The 19,971-nt window shown below is 38.3% G+C and overlaps 1 long non-coding RNA gene across 2 annotated transcripts; it reads left to right on the forward strand.

The window, feature by feature from the left end:
* Positions 1–453: 453 nt before the first annotated feature.
* LOC115487113 lies at positions 454–9,689 on the forward strand. 2 transcript variants are annotated; one of them, XR_003947958.1, is made up of 2 exons: positions 454–1,473; positions 9,521–9,689. It is a non-coding gene; the product is annotated as an uncharacterized LOC115487113 (long non-coding RNA). The 2 variants fall into 2 exon arrangements; XR_003947957.1 differs by lacking the exon at positions 454–1,473 and adding an exon at positions 4,078–4,147.
* The last annotated feature ends 10,282 nt before the right edge of the window (positions 9,690–19,971 follow it).

Below are 19,971 nucleotides of genomic sequence, written 5' to 3' on the forward strand. Positions count from 1 at the left end.
ACCTGCTAGCTTTCATAGTCTATGGGGAGAGGTCAGGTGTAATTCTGATAGGTCTGCCTTTATATGTTATTTGACCTTTTTCCCTTACTGCTTTTAATATTCTATCTTTATTTAGTGCATTTGTTGTTCTGATTATTATGTGTTCAGAGGAATTTCCTTTCTGGTCCAGTCTATTTGGAGTTCTGTAGGCTTCTTGTATGTTCATAGGCATCTCTTTCTTTAGGTTGGGGAAGTTTTCTTCTAATAGTTTTGTTGATATTTACTGTCCCTTTAAGTTGGAAATCTTCCTTCTTGTCTATACCTATTATCCTTAGCTTTGGTCTTCTCATGGTGTCCTGGATTTCCTGGATAATTTGGGTAGAATCTTTTTTTTTCATTTCACATTTTCTTTAATTGTTGTGTCAATGGTTTCTATGGTATCTTCTGTCCCAGAGATTCTTTCTTCTATCTCTTGTATTCTCTTGGTGATATTTGCATCTATGGCTTCTCACTTCTTTCCTAATTTTTGTATCTCCAGAGTTGTCTCCCTTTGTGATTTGTTTATTGTTTCTACTTCAATTTTTATATCCTGGATGGTTTTGTTCAATTCTTTCACCTGTTTGGATGAGTTTTCCTGTACTTCTTTAAGGAATTTTTGTGTTTACTCTTTATGGGCTTCTACCTGTTTACCTGTGTTCTCCTGTAATTCTTTAAGGGAGTTATTTAATGTCCTTTTTATAGTCTTCCCTTATCATTATGAGAAGTGACTTTAGATCCATATCTTGTTTTTCTGGTGTGATGTTGTATCCAGGAATTGCTATGGGGGGAGAGTTGTGTTCTGATGATGCCAAGTAACCTTGGTTTCTGTTGCTTCTGTTCTTATGCTTGCCTCCTGCCATCTGATTATCTCAAGTGCTCCCTGCCCTCAATATTTGAAGAACAGATTTGAACCTGTCCTTCCTGTAATCCCATTTGAGTCAGAAGTTCTCAGAGTCCAGTTTTCTCTATGATCCTGTGATTTTGGGATCCTGTGATGCTGAGATTCTTGGTGTGTCAGTGTTCTTGGCTGTCACGCTTCCTCTTAGATGCTGAGATCCTGGTGTAACCAAGCTCTTGGAATCCTTGGATCCTAAGATCCTGGGCTTGTTAGAGCACCTGGAAATGGTATTGCCTCTGGGGACCATGGGAATGTCAGCTGGGTTTCAAAACAAGTTAGACCAGTGCTGCCTGGAAGTAACCTGAGCTACTAGTTGGGTGGGGGTCCCTGTGTCCCTGTTCCTGCTGGCTCCAGGCACTCCCCATTCTGTTGGAACAGATATTGTGTTCTACTCACCAGTGATCCTAAGACCATGGGCATTCTAGGGCGCCTGTGGGGGGGGGGTGTGTGTGTGGTGTGTGGAGCGTCCTCTGGGGACCATGGGACTGTCCGCTGAGTTCACTCCCAGGGTGGCCAGGTGCTGGTGCTGACCAGAAGGAACCCAAGCCACTGATCAGGTGAGGTTCCTGTGTCAATGCTCCAGTAATAAGATTTCATTTTCATAGTAAAATAAATTTGAAAGGAGGAAATTTTTAAAATTTTTTTTTGGAGGAAATATTTTCTTCAGTATTGTTGTTTCTTCTGTAGCACTGGCCTTGACCATTATAGGGTAATAAAAGTGTAACTAAAGTTCAATTTTCAAAAAGGTAAAAACCATTCCTCTCGTGAATATAAAATGGTCTTGTATAAAAGATTAAACCTAAATCATAATTGATATAAAGCCATAGGATGTAGGGCTACAAAGATGGGTCACTAGGTAAAAGTGCCTCCCACATTTGGGTCTCCAACACCACTGAGTAAAATGTTGGGCATATCTCTGCAGCATCAAATTTGGGGCACAGTGAAGCAGAAACAGATTAATTTCCTAGCTTCCTGGCAGCTGAGCAGTCAGTGGGTTCACTGGGAGACCATTAAGGTGATCAGTGTTGGAGGAAGACACCTAACAGCAACTTTTGGCTTCCACATTCATGTGGATGTAATACATACAAATTCTCTCTCTCTCTCTCTCTCTCTCTCTCTCTCTCTCTCTCTCTCTCTCTTACACACACACACACACACACACACACACACACACACACACACACACACACACACAAACACACAGAGATGTATATACCACAAGATGAAATGACTACTCAAAGATCTTTGCAGTAGCTAAAGTTTTTATAGGATAGTAATCCTATTAGGTTAGATTTAAAATTGAGTCATATTTCTTAAGTCATAAGCCTTGAGGATGAACTCTGCCATCCATCAAAAATTTGGCAAAATTGTGTGAGTGTTACTAAATTTGGAGTTTGGGGTCAAGAATAAGATCTTTGAACAATTTGAAAAATCTTTGGCTGCCCTCTCCCCACCCATGATATATAAACGCTTGTCACTTGGCACTTTTGATGCAAGCATTTTTTTTTCCTCCAAGGAGTAACTTTTAAAACTATGCCATTCCTCTGAGAATTCCTTACCAGCATTTCAGGTATAGTCACATTGGCGGATTTGTCTCCATGAAGCCAATGCTGTGTTACTAACTCACTTCCTACTGTTCAAAATTCATCTCAGACACTTTAAAAATAGTGAGGGCAACTGAATATAACTATCTAACAGACCTCTAGGAATGTCATTGGCTGAACCTTGAAAGGCATATGTCCAGTAGGCCAGTTTCTCTTTATAATGTTGAGCAATAAACTAGATCAGAAAGGAGGAAGTTTGTGCCTGAATCTGGGGCAGACTTCTCTCAGTGCCATGGTGGGACAGCAGTGAAGTTCATAGACACTTTGGACAGGGCTCAGCATGGAGGGCACAACCCAAATTGATACTGTATGTCATCATTTTTGTTTTTCTGATAAAAATTCACTTTGATGTGTGTGTGTGTGTGTGTGTGTGAGAGAGAGAGAGAGAGAGAGAGAGAGAGAGAGAGAGAGAGAGAAGAAAGAAAGAAACTTGAGGGAATTGCTTCTATTTGAAATTTGTGTAATAAATTACTGATTGAAATGATTAAGTGATTCACACCTGCCCATTTTCCCATATCAACCCTTTGAAGATGTACTGGTGTTGATATAGTGATTGAAAGTTAAATGCAATTTAACACAGTGGATGAGATTTTCTGTTCACTGAAGCAGAATCAACCTTAAATATGTGGGTTGGTATTTCTATCTATAGGAAAGGAATGTCTTCTCTTCTTAGTTTTAAGGTTCATTATACAAAGTAGTTTGACTACTTAGTTGCACTGTTTTAATCAGTGTTAGAGATAAATTAAATCAGAAGTATTAGCTAAAATTATTGAAAGCTTATTTAACTTCCTACTGATAAAGAACTTGTCTCCCTAATAGTCATCACTATAGTAATAGAGAACACTGCTATGATATATACATATATATATATACATGATGGTAATTAGCTATCCAAACACCATCCCTGATAGTTTAAAGTTACATATCTGGAACTATATGAAAGAGATATATTTCTAGATGCCTTATTATATGCTTTTAATCTGACATATTTCCTGTAAGCTTGATATTTCAATGATTACTTCTCAACTGGTGGCAGTATTTTGGGAGACTGTGGAATCTTTAAGAGGAAAGACCCAGCTGTCAGAAGTAGTTTACACATGGCCCCTAGATTCTGTCACACTCCATGCCCTCTGCTCTGCCACAATGTAAGCAGCCTCTACTTCATATTCCCACTACCATGGACTGAGTTGCTTTTGAATGTTTCTCCCACCATGACAGAGGTAAACAATGAGGAGCTTAAATTATTTCTGCCAGGTATTGTGGGCACAATGTTGATATAGTAATTAAGCTAAAAAGTCTGGAGGAAGTTGGAAATGATTTCTTGAAAATGATAGTACAAAAATCTACAGGCTTAACAGAGAAGACACAAATAATGTATAGTAAATGTTCACTGTAGATTACAGCACATGCCTCTGTCATGTGCTTGGCTGTTCTTTTTGGATCACACAGTCTATGTACCATCATTCAAGCCCTCTATAAGACTCATCTAAAGTGCTTCTCTCCCCTTTAATCCTTCTTCACATCTCATGGATCTTTGATGTTCCCTCTAACAGGTCTGGCCATCATAGATACTGCTTTCTTCGTAGTGAAGATGGAAGTCACAAGGAAGGATTTCTCAGTGGTTGCTGTAAGGGAGCTCTTAGAGGCGATGGGCTAAGATTGTTTCTGAGTTTAAGTTAGATCCACTTAGGTCATGAGCTATGGGAAATCCTGCAACTATTATTTTGCTTAAAAAACCAGCAGTCCAATAATTTTTAATGACATATTGATATACCCATAGATCATCTTTCAGTGGATTGTAATTTTAAAAGACTTGCAACTGTATAATATATAAAGAATGAGAGACTTTTGAGCACTAAATACTAAATGGGATGGCTTCATCAAAGTCCCTCATTTGATGATCAGAAATCCTTATGGGAGAGGAGGTAGAAAAATTGGAAGAGAGAAAGGTGGCAGATGAATCAAAGAAAGCAGTACCATCTAGTCATATTAGGAATGAAACATTTGAATTTGCCATGAGTGTCCCAGCACACACAAGACCTGCACAGGTATAAACCTGAAAAACATCACAGTACTGAGAAGGGGACATGGACACAAAGCTCACCTATAATCAAGGAGTTACTTGTCATTGACACCTTCTGGGAAGCAGAAATGAAATTTCTCCAATGAGTGCCACTGGGCATTTCAATCACATTCTGGGGCAGGCTACATACCCAAGAATAGCTGGTCAATACAGAATGGACTCAGTTTTTGTGTGTGGGAACTAAAGGGAGTGAGGGGTATGAGGGGGAGGGAGGATAGCCCTCATCCAGCCAGAGTTCCTCTTATGCTCTGGGTAGGCAGACACAGGAGGGCTGCCAGACGCTTTCCACTCGCGGGTGGGCATCTAAGCCAATGACTCCACTTGGCAGGGAGTGGACAAGGGGCATTCCCCAATCAGGGTCCCCAGGGCAATACCTTGTAGTCTCGAGGTTATGGGAGAGAGGACTGAGGGAGAGAGGTTCCAACGCAGGTGAGAGTAAGCGCAGAGGGCCTTGATGAACAGAGACAGTCTATGGTTTTAGAGCTTTATTGTAGAAAGGCAGGGAGAAGGGAGATAAGGTAAAAGAAAGAGAGACTGGCTATAGCCAAGAGGAGAGAAAAGGGAAAGGGAGAGAGAGAAGAAAGGCTAGAGAGTAAGAGAGAGAGGGGTAGAGGGAGAGAGAGGAGAGAGGAGAGTAAGGGGAGTAAGAGGAATAAGAGAGTGAGGTGGGGCCAAGAAGTCACTCTTATTGTATGCTGATATCTTTACTGTTGCTGGGGAGGAGTTTTGCCTGAAGGTCAGAAGTTTGGGACATTTCCTATGTAACTACTAGTCATGCTTCTCCTGTGGGGGCTGTGGGGGCCGTAACTTCGACAGGAGCCAGAGTACCAGGAGACATGAGAGAACTCCTTCAATCCCATGTAGGTGAATTATCACCACCAGGTCCCTAGGTTCAGACCTCAACTTGACTGAAAACCAGACTGTCTCTTTATAGCCCAATGCCCCACATTTGTGGATGTGATTTTTGTTCTCTTTGGCAGTTTTTGGCTCAGTTGTTGTGTGTATATGTGTTTTCTTATTTTTTAATTTTTCCTCTATTTGGAGGGGTGAGAGGAGAGAAAGTGTGAGAGAACAATGAAGCTTGAAGCTGGCAGTGTAGGGAGGTGTCCTGGATTTGAGAGGGATGAAAGGATAGGATATATTGTATTGAAATTTTTAAATAAAAATAAAATAATTTAAATTTTGTGTGTGGTTTGAGTGGGAGGTTAGCCATGGTTCATGTGTGAAATTCAGAGGACAACTATTTAGTTGGTCCCTCTTTATACCATGTAGGTTCCAGGTATTGAACTAAGGTTGTAAGGCTTGGCAGCCAGTACCCTTATTAAGTGAACCATCTTTAACACTTTTTATTATGTTTGCTCTTTGACAGTGCATACCCATTCTGATTGCTGTCACTATCACCCAACATTCTCTTCTTTTGTCACTTCCAGAACTAGCACACACTCTCCTCTTGATAAGTGCTTTTCCCACATTCACATCACTTTGTTTTGTGAGTCCCAGAGTTTAAGAAGAACTATTTCTGTTCTGGGAACTATCTATTAGAGCATCATGAGTGCCTCAGTGGGTACTGAACTGAACAAGTCTGCTCTTCCCCTAGAATCCATCACTAGCCCCTGGAGGAGAAGGGCTATGCGGGCCTCTCCCAGAATTGTTTTTTTTTTTTTTTTGCCTTTGTTTGTTTGTTTATTTGTTTGTTTTAGGGCAGTAGTGCTGGCTGTCCTGGAACCCCCACTGTAGACTAGGATGGCCTCAAACTCAGTGCTCTGTCTGCCCTGCCTCTGGAGTGCTGGGATTAAAGGCCTTTTGTTACCATGCCTGGCCTGTGATTGCCTATTGACAGTTTCAGTCTCCTGCAGTGCAGTTCCACTGCAGGCAGCTGCTGATTCTGTGAGATCATTAATGCATTTGCTATACCATTCAGGGAAAACAGTATTTTACAGTTCTTCTCCTACTTTTGTACTTTCATGTTCCTTGCTTCCTTTTTTTCTACATTGTTCTCTGAGCCTTAGAAGACATGGCGTGAATGTCCTGTTTATGGCTGAACATTCAGTGTTTAGTTATTCTTAGTACACTGGCTAGCCTGGTGTCTCTGCATTTACCGCATACACTGTGAGAAGATGTTTTCTTCTGCAGTAGACAAGGCCGTGTATTTACAACAGTCACATGAGACAGAAATGCTCAGGCACATTTGAGAATTCTCGATACAAACCTAGAAATGATGTTCATTTGAGTTCTCATTTCATTTTCTCATACACTCTCTGCGTTAAGACCCGATCAGTCTTTGTTTCTGCATCTATGGGGCCAAGTGAGCCAAAAGTAATTTAAAAAGTAGGCGACTAGAAGATAATCCGTTTTAAAAATATTTCCAGGAGCTTTTTTTTCTAACCATAGATAATTATAAATTTATCATTTATTCATTATATATTTGCACTAGTTACTTAACTTTAAATGACAAATAAAGTCTATAATCATGTAGAGGGACCAGCACTGACTGGCACTAACGGATCCTTAGGCTGCAGAGACAATCGCTGTGGGGAAGCACACCAGCCTTACCTTTCTGGTAGGTTATGTGGGACTTCCTATAAAATCCACAGTCCTTTTTCTTGTCCTCACCTCTAATGAAGGGTTAATGTTGACAGTTCCGCTTTGAAAACTTAGACTCTGAGATAAAGAACCTTAGAACAGAATTTAGATGTAAAAATTGGCTTTTGCATTGTAGCAAAAAGGGAAAGAGTAAACACAATTATTGCATAATGGGATTACTGCAAGCCTTGGAAGCAATCTGCCCTTCCTTTGAACTGCTATGTATTAAGCAGTGCAAAGAGCAGCTACTGAGCCTAGTGGAGTATCAGCAGGGGCTGGACAAAACAAACTTCTACTAGATCTAAAGTATGCTCTTTGTTTCTCCTTTCTTTCTTTCTTTCTTTCTTTCTTTCTTTCTTTCTTTCTTTCTTTCTTTCTTTCTTTCTTCCTTCCTTCCTTCCTTCCTTCCTTCCTTCCTTCCTCCCTCTCTCTCTCTCTCTCTCTCTCTCTCTCTCTCTCTCTCTCTCTCTCTCTTTCTTTCTTCTGCTTTTTCTTTTTTCTTTTTCTTTTTTGTTTGCTACTTCCAACTAAATATTAGATAGCACATTAGAGAGCTGACCATACTTCAGGTGGTGATTGTGTGAATGGTTTATTTTGTTGTTGTTCTTGTTGTACGTGTTAAACAACAACAACAAAAAAAATAGATATTTCCACAATACCTGCATATATATTATATTTATAGAAAGAATATATATGTCTACATGTGTGTATAATGTTGTGTATGGGTGTTTCTGTGCAGCAAAAATTAGTGCACAAGATTTAATGAGGTGGTAAGGAGAACTTAGATCCTCAGGATGTCAGAAGGAAGGGAATCTCAGGAAGGAAATGAATGCCCCTAGCAAAGCAGCCTGAGGGAGGTCATACCCACTTTCTTACATGTAAAGATGCAGTGTGCCAAGGAAGTAGTGTCCATGACTGAAGAAAGAGGCTATCCCCTGTCACCAAATCTATAAGATCTAGAACTTGTTTGTTCCCAGACTAAGAGCACTGACTGCATTTTTGTTGTTTATAAGCTAGCCTATTTCATTTTGACCATCTAACATTGCTTTAAAGTTAATAAAAATAGAAGCTGTGAATGAGATTAAGGTTTGTAGCCACATCTTTATACTTTCAATCTGTTCATATATGAAATCCATTTCTGCCTGATGTCTTCAGTCTCAAATGTTGTTAAGTTTCTTTTCTTTCAGGAGGGTAGAAGAGGAGTAAGTGTTTAAAAAATTGAAGACAAAATGTCATTTTAAAAATATTTTTTATTACGTATTTTCCTCAATTACATTTCCAATGCTATCCCAAAAGTCCCCCACACCCTCCCCACCACTTCCCTACCCACCCATTCCCATTTTTTGGCCCTGGCGTTCCCCTGTACTGGGGCATATAAAGTTTGCCTGTCCAATGGGCCTCTCCTTCCAGTGATGGCCGACTAGGCCATCTTTTGATACATATGCAGCTAGAGACAAGAGCTCCGGGGTACTGGTTAGTTCATAATGTTGTTGCACCTACAGGGTTGCAGATCTCTTTAGCTCCTTGGGTACTTTCTCTAGCTCCTCCATTGGGGGCCCTGTGCTCCATCCAATAGCTGACTGTGAGCATCCACTAAAATGTCATTTCTTAAGAGTACCATATCTTTCTCATTATAAATAATGACTCAGGCCAAAATGGTGAAGCTGTGTAGCTCTAGCTCTACTGTTCTGGAGTGTGTGTGTGTGTGTGTGTGTGTGTGTGTGTGTATCTGTGTGTGTCTGTGTGTGCCTCTTTATGTATGTGTGTGTATACATATATATATGATATTTCAGGTGCAGTGGGTAAAACCATTAACACCTTCCATAAATTCCTGTATATTTGAACTATTCTTAATCATCATCAAGGCTGTTTTTATGTGCCAAAATAAGAATAAACTAAGATTGTACTTATGAGAGAATTGTGGAAAGCTATTTTAAAATAATGAAAGACTGGGAAGCAAGCCAAAAGAGTCAGCTGTACCAATGCACAATGATAGAGACTCTTTTGTATGGCTTGCAAGTATCATAATTTGTAGTGTTAACATATTTACAAAGAGAAAGAGCTCTTAGGACATAGCAATGCCATACCTTTTGTCTCTTAGCATGGCATTCTAACCCACATTTCCTCCATTTATGAAGTATTTCTCCAAGGCCACTAGTTGGCTTTTGTGGACCTCTTGAGCTTTGCCACAGTGTCCTTAGATATTATGAAAGTCTTTATTCATGTTTGAGAGGCCTCAGGACATGCTTCTGCTAGTATAGTTTCTTGGTATTTGAGAAGAAAGCTAGATCAGGAAGGTCTTTCTCATCTCTTTCCCTGTTGTTCTCTTAACAGAGGTCATGAGGAATCAAGTTCTACCTCTGGTAAAAAGCCTCTTGCTCCCAGAAGAAAGTCAAGTAGGAACATACACCTTTGAATGACATCTCGCCATTTACTGAAGTTATCATCATCAGATCTGTGCTACCTACCCATTAAAACTTGTCTGGACATTTTTAAACCTCAATAGTCATCATTCATTGGATCGGCATATGATGGCTTATGTGAAATTTTAACTTCTGAGTACGTTTTGTTAGGAACGGTTGACCACATAGACTTCCAGATGCACTTTCTCTTCTGATCAGGTCTAGTTTCTAAAGCATAGTGGTATTCTAATTTTGCACATTTCTATATATTTAGCTATATTTATTGATTTTTCTTTAAAAGTCTCTTGGTTCATAGTTCTTACTGTGAAAAACCTCAATTCTTTTTAAACACAGAGTCTTCCTTGACTAAAAAAGACAGTTTACTAGATGTAGCATACAAACCAGTAGCAATATGAAAGTTTTCCTTCTTCAGATGTTTGTTTTTAACTTGTAAATGCCTTTATATCACAGCTCAGCATATGTGTGAATAACATATAGAATTCAAGGGGTAAGAAAGTTATCACAGCTCAGCATATATGTTAGTAACATGTAAAATACATGGGAGTAAGAAAGTTACCACAGCTTAGAATAGGTGTGAGTAGCATATAAAATACACAGGAGTAAGAAAGCTGTATAAACTTGGAATGTATCTGTTTCTGCACTTTAACTTGGAATTGAAAGTTCAAGTCATGCAAGCTTATTTAAATTCTTCCCTTATGCCATGAACATTCATTTGTTAATGTTTACTAATTAATACATTTGCACATAAGTTAGTTTAAATCAAGAAAATGACTCACATATGACTATAATTTTAAATCCTTAAATATCTCTACATTTTAAAGTCAGTGATGTAAATAATTAAAGATAGAATAAATTTTTATATGAGCATAGATGATTGGAGAGATGTCTCTGTGCTTAATAGCACTTGTTCTTCTTCCAGAGAATTTGAGTTTGCATACAAGCCCTCACATATGATGCATTACTCCTGCCTGAAACTGCAGCTCCAGAGCATCTAATACTGTCTTGTGGCCTTTGAAGGCTCGCATGCACACACACACAGATTCACATATAAGTGGACGCACACACACACACACACACACACACACACACACACACAAACTTATCTGTCTGTCTATCTATCTATCTATCTATCTATCTATCTATCTATCTATCACATTTCGTAAGTGAGCATTGGCAACATTCGAAAACTATTATTATCCTTTAATAAAGAAAGCAATATTGATATTATACATAGAAACTTATACCAAAATATCTTTTATGCCTTTTAATTGTCAAAGAAAATTAAGATACTTTGGGGGCCCCTGTCATGGTTTGAATGAGAATGTCCCCATAGGTTCATATATTTAAATACGTGGCTTCCATATAGTAGAACTGTTTGGGAAGAACTAGTAGGTATGACCTTAATGGAGGAGGTGGTTGCTTGTTGGAATAGTGTGTTCTTGTTAGAGGAAGTGTGTTACTAAGATAGGCTCTGAAGTTTCAAAAGCTCATGTTATTCCCAGTGAGCTCTCTTTCCACCTCCTGCTTTTCTAAAAGCATTAGATAATTTTAACAGGAACAGGATATGGAAAGTGATGTTACAAGGGAATTTTAAGATGATATGATGTTAAGCTTGTTCTATAGTTGAAATTTGACTACCTCTTTCTAGAAATTCTTAACAGAAAACTTCACTAAGGAAATGAATTTTCAACCAGGCCTCAGGAGCTATGACAGTATGGGGTGGACAGAAGATATGACAGAGACACAGAACAGCCTAGCATCAGGTAGGGCATGCTGAGCTGACATGTGAGAAGGGGTCACATTATTTCATGGGCTGTGCTTAGGAATCATACCTGTAACCTGACAATCACATTGTAAGCCTTATAGGCGTTTTAGGAGAAGTTTTAGTAACTTTTTTATTGCTGTGATAAGGCAGTATGAACAATGAAATTTATAAAAGAATTTATTTTATGTATGGCTCTTAGTTTCAGAGGCTGAGTCCATGACTGTCATGGTGGGGAGCATTTGAGCTATGGTAGGCATGGTGGTAGAGCAGTAGCTGAGAGCTTAAATGCAATACAACACTGACAAGGCAACTAGGGGAATGACACATAAAATTCTCAACTTGGCAAAGGTGGGGAGGTGGGGGAGCTTTGAGATTAGAGGGTGGAGTTGGGAAGTGGATAGATGACTCAGTTGACTCAGTTGTTAAGAGCACTTGGTTCTCTTGTAGAAAACCCTGAGTTTGGTTTCTACTACCCACAGCAGACAGCTTACAACTGACTGTGACTCCAGTTCTAGATCTGAGATATAGAAATTAAAATAAGTATAATAAAAAGCCAGCTTGCCTGTAATTCTTAACAGCAACCAGTTTGACAGCTGTCAGCGATAGGTTGGGGCTTTCATTTTGGCAGCCTAAAATAAGGATCTAACAATGGAAAATAACCCAGACTCCTACCATGGAGGGAATGGGCTGAAAAGCTGCAGATAGCCAAGGCAAGGAGCCCCTTATTTGTGAACGGCTTCCTCTTTCACCTTTTAGTTGATAACTGCCTCATGATTAGTCCCATTTTATATGTTATTTACATGCATGTACACACATTCAGCCAATCAGAGTTCACTTTGAAAGCTCTGATATGTAAGATCTCTGGGATCTTGAAGGAAGAAGAATGATTTTAGAGTCTGACTGGAGTCTATCTTTAAGCAAGCTCCTAGTTCAGACTACAGGACCAGCTCCCAGACACTCTTCAGAGAAAATAGGTTGCCTTCAAGATTCCTAGGGGACATGCTTATGGGAGGTTTGCCTTGCCTGAGCCTTCTACCACTGGCAGGGTTCTTGTACAGTTTCTTATGGCTACTCAGCCTCTAGAACTCTTTCTGTGGCCAAAGGCAAGAGAGCTTGTTCCTTTCTTTGCTTTCAAGCCTCCAGGATTCCAGCTTCAGATAGATTTCTGTTCCTGAAAGTGTCTCCGGGATAAAGTACCTGCTGCTTTAGAAACAAGTGATTCCAGCCTTCAAGCCCTGCAGAGTTTGTGACAGAGTCAGTGACCTGCTTTCTGTACTCTCTCTGCAAACAATGCTCTCCCTTGAAACCCTGAAGCTCTCCAAGAGCATTTGAACTGTAGTGTTTGCTGACACTGGCCAGAAAACTGAGGGCATAGAACTGCAACACTTGCAATTTCCCTGCTTCATAGCAAGCCTGTCCCTAGAACACAACTATAGCACTGCAGTGTTCCTTAGTTGGCTTTTGCTCCTACCAAGGATCTCAGACTCCCTCATTTACTATTTGAGGGTTTGTTTGTTTGTTGTTTTTTGTTTTCTGTTACCTTGCTACTCTCATGCGGCATGTTACACTATTACTCTTTTTGTTTCCCTGTGGTTGTCTGCAAACTCCATTCTTGGAGGGAGGGTAAGACAGGAACCAACACAAAATAGAAGACCTCAGTCTCTCGCAACCACTTAAGTCGGTAAGTGGAAGGTTTGTTACATTGGATAATCCAAAATTCATATTTTCATCAGAACCTCTCAGGAGATCCAGTTTGAAAGGATTGTATGTTGCTATCGTTAGAGCCCCAAAGAGTAGTTTTACTTTCTTAACAATCCCTAGCAACAATTCCCTTCTACAACCCCAAGCAATGCTGATCATTTCTTGGTTGCCATGGTTTTATCTTTGGCAGAAGGTAACCTGGACCCATAGAACATTGCCCTTTTCCATTGACTCCTTCCTACGAATAATATGCATTTCATGTTCTTTCATCATGATAATTTGTATACTCTCAAGACTAAGCAGTATTATATTCTTTGGTTGTCCCATGCAATGTATGCACTTCTTTATAGAAGGTTGTTATGTTTGGTTTTAAGTTTTAGTGATGCAGCATCAAATTGCTATGAATATCCATGTGTGTCTGTGTAGCATGCCCTTGACAAAATTAGATACATTTTTTACTGTAACATGTCTTTGAAAAAAATTAGATACATTTTTACTATTTCATCAGATGTAAGTAGCCATAGCTTAACTGAGAAATAATTGGCATACTAATATGAATGCTTTTTTCTGTTTATTCATCTTTCTTCTTTTGTAAGCATACAGTATAAGTCTCATAGTTGTTCTCACATAGATATTGGATATGTTTTGTTAGATATATATCCAAATAGTTCATTTACTTGGCTAGAAATGCCAATGATAGGATATTTTGAATTGTAAAGTTAGCTGCTTATTATGGATTGTGTCTGGAATCTTCTTTATATTGTTGCTGTGACAAAATACGTAAGAAACTAAAACCAAAAGAGAAAAGGAGTGGTAGTTTTAAGGAGACTCCTCCCCAAAATTGTGGACCATTGAATTCTTGGTCCCCAGATGTTTGTCCTGTTTGGTGAGACATAGGAGGTATGGCCCTGTTGGAGAAAGTGTGTCAATGGAGTTAGGCTTGAATAGCTAAAAGACTCAATGAATTTAAGATCTTTTAGTCTGCTTCTTGCTTGCTGCTTAAGAAGTGAAGTCTCTTATTCTGTTCCTCTCACTCTGCCTGGTGCTCGTTGACGTCATGAATTCTTAAACCTTCTGGAACCATAAGCCCATATAAACACTTCTATCATTTTCCTTGGTTGATGTGTTTTGTCACAGCAGTAGGAAAATAATCAATGTGAGCATTTTCAGTCTATAGTCATTTGGCTTTTTTGTTACTGGAATATGTAAGGCACAATAGGAAAATGTAACATAGAAAGATGTTTAGCTCTTGGTAGTCAGGAAGCAATGAAAACGGCCAGCTGACAGGATGTATTCTCACAGCATATCACTCTTCACTTACTTCCTCTGGTAGGTCCATCTCAACATCTATACCTTCCTTAGCATCATTAAATGATGAATCCACCAGTGGATTAATCCATTAACAAGATAAAAGCTCGTATAACCATACCAGTTCCTTAAAGGTGATCTAGCAGAAACGAAGTTGTTGACACAAGAACATTTTTAGGAGGCATTTTATATGGAAGCTGTAGTGGTAATACACCAAAAATGCAGTACTTACATGCTCAACTATTAACATTGCTTCCTATAACCTGACTACGATATATATTTGTTCCAATAGTTCTCTGGTTATTATTTTGTTGCTGATGATGTTTTAAGATTTTCTGCATAGATCATCATGCTACTCATGAACAAAATTTTCAATTCAGTGGCCTTCTTATGTGCAAATGACAAAGTATCTTAGTCAAAATTCTATTTCTGTGAAGAGATGCCATGACCATCTTAATTAACTCTTAAAAAGAAAAGCATTTAGTTGGGGCTTGCTTACAGTCTTAGAGGTTTAGTTTGTTATCAGCATGACAGTAGGCAGGCTGAAATGGTGCAGGAGAAGAAACTGAGAGTTGTACATTTGGGTCTGAAGGCAGCAGGAAGAAAGAGAGCCTCTGGGCCTCTTATGCATCTGAAAACCTGAAAGCCTACTCCCAGTGACAGACACACTTCCTCCAACAAGATCACACCTACCATAAAAAGACCACATCTCCTAATCTCTTCCTGATAATTGAGCTTCTAAATATATGAGTCTATGAGGGACTTTTCTATTCAAAACACAGAAACTGGGGAAAAGGTATCTTACACAATATCCTTGCAAAATAAATATCTTTGGATAACCAACCAATCAAGGAAAAGATGTGTGTGTGTGTGTGTGTGTGTGTGTGTGTGTGTATTAAAAAGCAAAACACAAAACCGTTTAAGGTATTGTAGAAAGAAACTGAGGATATCAAAAAAGACACCAGAAGATGAAAAGATCTCCCATGCTCATTAGTTGGTAAGATTAATATAGTAGAAGTGGCTATCCTAATAAAAGCAATCTACAGATGCAATGCAATCCCCATCAAAATTCCAGCACAATTTGTATTCGTCACTCTTCTGTTATTATGGAAAGACATCATGACTAAGGCAACACTTTTGAAAGAAAGCATTTAACTGTGGGCTTGCTTACGGTTTCAGAGGTTTAGTACTTTATGCTCATGGTGGAGAATATAGTGACACACACGGCACTGAAGCAGTAACTGAGAACTACATTTTGATCCAGAGAGAGAGACAGTGAGAGAGAGAGAGAGAGAGAGAGAGAGAGAGAGAGAGAGAGAGAGACAGACAGAGAGAGACAGACAGAGAGACAGAGAGACAGAGAGACAGAGAGACAGAGAGAGACAGAGACATACAGAGAAAGACAAAGAGAGACAGAGACACAGAGAGGGAGAGTGTTGTAGTCCTTTCAAACAGTTCTATTTCTTGGTGACCAAGCATTCAAACATAAGAGTCTATGGGGCCCATTCTTATGCAAAACACTACGCAATTCTTTACAGAAACTAAAAAAACCAAAAACTAAAATAAAACCCCAACCAACAAACTAACCATCCCACCAAACAAACCAAGAAATCAAAAACAAAAGCAAATTTCGATTGCACATGGAAACAGTAGAATAAAACAAAAGAAATAAAATCAACAATAAAATCAACAAAAGAATAACAACAACAACAAAAGATAGCTAATACAGTCTCGAATAATAAAAGATCTGGTTCAGGTATCAACATGCCAGATCTTAATTTGTACTAGAGCTATTGTAATAAAACTGCATGGTTCTAGCATAAAATTAGGCATGCTGATAAATGAAATCAAAGTAAAGACCACACATAAGTCCACAAACCTATAGACACCTGGTTCTTGACAAATAAACCAACAATTCACACTGAATGTTTGCATGTAGAAGAATCCACACAGATCCATGTTTATCACCTTGCACAACAAGTAATCCCAAATAGTTCAAAATCTTGACCTAAGATCAGATATACTAATCCTGATAGAAAAAAAAAAAAGTGGAGCATAGTCCTGAACTCATTGACATAGAAAAACAATTTCTGAACAGGACACTAATAGCTTAGGCACTAAGGTCATCTGTTAATAATTGGGGGCCTCATGAAACTGCAAAGCTTTTGCATAGAAACTGACATCATTATTTGGATAAACAGTAGCCTGCAGAATAGTAAAAGATTTTTACCAATTATATATTCAATAGAGGCCTAACATATAAAATTTATAAAGAACTAAACCAACCAACCAACAGAACATCAAGAAAAAAACCAACCCAGTTAAAAAGATTGGGTACAGATCTAAACAGATAAACATCAAAAGAGGAAACTTATATACCAGAGAAACATTTAAAGAAGTATGTTCAATACTCTTATTCACGAGGGAAGTCCTCACTAAAACTACTTTGAGATTCCATCCTATATTTGTCAGAATGCCAGAGACATTACAGACCAAGTGACAGAACCTGGTGGCAATGAGATTGGAAAAGGGAACCACTGATCCATTGCTGGCGGGAGGCTAAACTGGACAGCCACTGTGGAAATAAGTGTGCCAGGTCCTCAGGAATCTCAGACATCAAATATAAGATCCAGTTCTACCATTCTTGGGCATGTGTGTGAAGACTTGACACCCTACCACACAAATACTTCCTTCTGTATGTTCACTGGTGCTCTATTTATAATAACCAGAAATTAGAAATGGCCTAGATGTCCACTGATGAATAGATAATGAAAATTGGTATATTTACATAATAAAATATTGTTCAGCTATTACAAAAATCAAGAAATTTGCAGATAAATAAATATATGACACTAGGAAAACAATCATCTTGTTTAAAGTAACCTAGTTCCCCCAAACAAATATCTTTTTTCTCTTACATATGGGAGTTAGTTTTTAAACCATAAAGGAGAAGTGGATGACTCTAAGGAAACAGTGTTCTCCAGAAACAACAGGACTTATGAAATATGAAATCACAGAGAGTATGCCAGCATCCAAAGGGCCTGCATGATGTCTCAGTGCTGCGTGGACAGAGAGTACCACCCCAATCAAGAAGCTATTTGCAATTGACAACTGTTTGTTTAGAAAAAAAAAGTTTTCTCCACTGCAATCTCACTGGGTATATTAACTATACTTAAGGGTAGGTCCCTTGTCCACCCGTAGGTGAAAACACAAAATGTACTCAATGGTCATTTTGTAAACTTTATTTTTATTACTCTATTTGTGCATCTCTTATCTTACTGGTCTTTTGCTTATGTATTATGGTTTCTGATTTTGTGGTTTTATGGGTATTGTTTATATATGTGTGTATGTATGCTCATGAGTATGTTTATTGTATTTTTCTCTTATATTTTATTTTCTAATTTTGGTTTGTTTATTTTGTTTTCCAGTTTTGTTTATAAAAGGAGGAAAAAAATTCATGCAATTTGGTGGATGGAGAATAGGAGAAGAGTATCTGGGATGAGTTGAGGGAGGGGAGATATTGATAAAAGTATATTGCATAAAAATATTTTTCAATAAATTTGTTTGATTGATTTTCAGTCTTAGTGGATTAAGTCACTGTTTGGAGGAAATTAGAAAGGACAATTGGAGAACCGTTATTCGTGTCTGCCAAATACTTGAACAAATGTTCCCTTACATATCCCTCTGTACCTGTTTCAGGAGGTTGTGGATGGACAGAATTCTCCCCCTGGGAATTTTAAAGTCAAGGTTTCTCTACTCACAATCTCCTGGGAGTGATCACTCATTCTTAAAATCCACCCCCACACTCGTTCCCCAAGATAATTCCACTTGTAAGTTTGAGCAGTTATGTACTGAAATTTTGCATACTTCTTTTAAACCTTGGAGCTCTGGTTTGCCCTGTGTCCTCATTTCTTTAGCATATCAAAGAACTCTGGTTTTGTCTTATTTTTCATCGTGTTCTGTTCTCTCCTTGTTAAAGACCCGCCTTTTAAGTTCCTTATGTGATTTGAGCAGAAACCAGATATCTTCTGCATTTTTTTTAACATTTTAGAAAAACCTTTATTTCCTTATAATTTTAGCAGTGAGGCTGTAAATGTACTACAGAATGTTCTAACATTTAATCCACTTCCAGCTTCTCTGACTTTACCACCATATTGCCATTAGAAACCAACACTAATATATTACTATGAACTAACTCTTTCTTTCTTTCTTTCTTTCTTTCTTTCTTTCTTTCTTTCTTTCTTTCTTTCTTTCTTTCTTCCTTCCTTCCTTCCTTCCTTCCTTCCTTCCTTCCTTCCTTCTTTTCTTTTCTTTTCTATTCTTTTCTTTTCTTTTTATTATTTCCTTTTTTCAGTTCTAGAATTTCACATTTCACTTTGTGATAATGGTCCTATACCTCCTATTGTTTGTGAAGGGTCTTTTATGTTTCTGTTTTGTTCAAAGTCTCAATGAGTAATTTCCAGAAACTTGAAAACTGCTAGTCAATCTGCATTTGCCCTTTATGCTTTTGTGTAGAAAGGATGGTCCAGATGTAAAAGGCCCATACCATGTCTCAGCACCATATTAGTTTGTGACTACCAGTCTGCATACCTTGATCATCGCTGAAAATGGGATCTTTAAAGTGGCCACAGAATGTATCCTTAGTGCAATGACCAGAGTCTTGAATGTATATTCTGTGTTGTTTTGCTCATTGTCTCTCTCCTACAAGGCAAGAAACTTTGTAAATTGGACAGTATTGTGATCATTGTTTCTTTATCCTCCAGTCAAAGGTCAGAGCTTAATAGTGTAATGATAAATACAGGCTTCTTTATTTGTTTATTAATTTGATGTTTTGAGGATCTGATCTTGATATACAGTTTAAGCTTCCTTGGAACTCACAGTGTTCCTCCTGGCTTTATCTCCTAAGCACTGTGATTACAGCCCTGGGCTCCCTTGCTAGCTTAAATGTAAGTTATATAATTTACGTTAAGTGAATTCATGTTTTCCTTTTATTTTATCTCAAAAATATGTTATCTTTTACGGGTTCATAGAGAGAAAGTAGTTGGCAAGTCAAGAAATCCTTAGCTTTAGCCTGTAAATGACTATTTTAAGCACAGCCAAAACCTATATTAATCCTTCCTTATTAATGGACATTAGTTCAAGTTGATCTTTATGTAAAAGACTTACTGAAGTTGTTATTTAAGCCCTATCTTTTAATGGTGCCCTCTGGGTCTGCACTGGGAAGTCTTGTTCATTAGATGTTAATTCCTTAACTAGCAGACACTGCAAGTCTTCAGGCTTAGGTAGCCTAGCAATTTAAGACACTGGGGACCTAATGTGGTGATAGTGAAAGTGAAACACAGGGTCCAAGCAAGAGGATTGATAAAGATGGTAAATAGATGTGTCAGAAAAATCAAGTTGCAACCTAGAGGAGTTCCTCTAGCATGGGACTATTTGCATATATTATGAAGCAGTCATTAAATGGTCTTTAAATGACCATTAGAAATTTTATTTAAAATCATTTTAGGAGCTTAAGGTTTGGGTTTGAATCAAATATATAAAACTTATATGAAAACTATTAGCACAATAGTTTGCATGATATATTATTA

This window comes from Mus musculus, chromosome 1 (assembly GCF_000001635.26).
Source record: "Mus musculus strain C57BL/6J chromosome 1, GRCm38.p6 C57BL/6J".
NCBI lineage: Eukaryota > Metazoa > Chordata > Mammalia > Rodentia > Muridae > Mus > Mus musculus.